The sequence below is a fragment of the Suncus etruscus genome, chromosome 14 (assembly GCF_024139225.1).
Source record: "Suncus etruscus isolate mSunEtr1 chromosome 14, mSunEtr1.pri.cur, whole genome shotgun sequence".
NCBI lineage: Eukaryota > Metazoa > Chordata > Mammalia > Eulipotyphla > Soricidae > Suncus > Suncus etruscus.
The window spans coordinates 37,692,348-37,694,303 of record NC_064861.1 but is presented as its reverse complement, the minus strand read 5'-3'; the positions used below and the strand labels follow the sequence as shown (position 1 = coordinate 37,694,303).

General features: G+C 37.5%; 1 non-coding gene across 1 annotated transcript; it reads right to left on the bottom strand.

Annotated features, from left to right (window-relative positions):
• Positions 1-1,152: 1,152 nt before the first annotated feature.
• LOC126028828 (U11 spliceosomal RNA) lies at positions 1,153-1,285 on the bottom strand. Its single transcript, XR_007502528.1, has one exon. It is a non-coding gene; the product is annotated as a U11 spliceosomal RNA (small nuclear RNA).
• Between the last annotated feature and the right edge of the window lie 671 nt (positions 1,286-1,956).

Sequence of the window (1,956 nt, the reverse complement as noted above, 5' to 3'; positions counted from 1 at the left end):
TTGCTGAGTCGCCTGGGTGTTGGGAGTACTCTTTGGAGTAAGTCAATGCCAAAGCAGTGGTAGGTCTTCTCTGGTAGAGGCAATGCTGTTTCTTAATGCCTCATGTACCATCCATTGCATTAGACTGATGTAAGTATCATGGGCATGTCTGAACTAATATAATAAGGTGTGAAGTATAGACACTGTGGTGGCACAATGCCTACCACTAATCTTTAGCTAGAGGTCAAACCTTTACAAAGGGGTTCCAACTTAAACTTGGGGTAGAGGGGTGCGTTGGGTCCAACCCTGTGGTGCTCAGATTTTAATTTCAAGTTCTGCACTCATGAATCACTTCTGGTAGGCTCATAGGACAATATGATATCCTGGGATAAAACTTGGGTCAACATATGCATTTCAAGAGCTTTACCCACCCTCCTATTGCTCTCGTCCTTTCTTTTTAAATTTTTAAATTTTTAAAAAAATTTTAATAATTTTTAATTAAATAATTGTGATTACACAGTTAAGAAGTTGTTTATAGGGTCTGGAGAGATAGCACAGCGGCGTTTGCCTTGCAATCAGCTGATCCAGGACCAAAGGTGATTGGTTCGAATCCCGGTGTCCCATATGGTCCCCCGTGCCTGCCAGGAGCTATTTCTGAGCAGACAGCCAGGAGTAACCCCTGAGCAATGCCGGGTGTGGCCCAAAAACCAAAAAAAAAAAAAAAAAGAAGTTGTTTATAATTGAGTTTGTCATACATTAACCTTTCTCTGATGCATACTGACTCCTGCTTATGCAATTTTGATTTTTTTTTTTTTTTGGGCCACACCCATTTGATGCTCAGGGGTTACTCCTGGCTATGTGCTCAGAAATCGCCCCTGGCTTGGGGGGGACCATATGGGACGCCGGGGGATCGAACCGCGGTCCTTCCTTGGCTAGCGCTTGCAAGGCAGACACCTTACCTCCAGCGCCACCTACCCGGCCCCAATGCAATTTTGATTTTTAACCTGAATCAACACCATCTTCCATCTAATAATTGAACCATTTTCATCTACTCTTGGTTGAATTGCCCACTTAAGCTCTTTTCTATTCAACATTTTAATGAAGAAAATATATATTCATTAAATGAATGAAGATTAATTAAAATAGACATTTATTTTTATTTATTTATTTTTTTAGGGCGCTGGGACCAATGATCACCAGCTGCCCAGGTGTCAAAAATTATGCTTCCAAAATCTCTTGATGTCGATTCCTCACGCAGGACAAACAAGCTGCCCGGCGTGTGCTAGTCACGGCAGAAGCCCTTAAAAATAGACTTTTAAATGAATCATTTGTCACAAATGTGTTGACAAAGTTTCCCCTTTGATGCAAGCAATTACAAGAATTTCTTTTTTTATTTTGCCATGGCATAAACATATATTCATGTTTTACATATATGATAATCTAAGCTATTAGGTAGAATTTATAAGTGTCTTTAAGAAAAAAAGATTTTATTTCCATAAGTACATCTCATAAAATCATATTCAAAGTGCACTAGAGAAATGTTTTCTCAAATTGTTAATTCTGGTCAAAACTTCTTATTAAAGGTTGTTTTTTTTGTAATTCATAATTTATTGTTATCTCATTGTTTTCACAGATTGCTATCCTATCTCATTGTTTTCACAGATTCATTTAGAAAGAAATTGTTTCTGTAATCATATTATACCTGAAGGTATTTTTTTCACTGTAACGTCTTTGCTATTACCTATAGGTATTAAAATGGGAAGTATATGTAAGACTGTTAAGGAAGCAGCATGGTTTGCAAAACAGAGAAGAAAGTCTCCTAGGAGATAATTCTTTTTTCATACCTAAGACATAAGGCAATTTCATGCATTCAGATTTTTATTTTTACTGTTAGGAAATGCAGATGGAGATCAGTAAATATGCCCAGGAACATCTAAAAGGAGAAAGAGCTCAAACTTTACCATAACCTTTATTTCT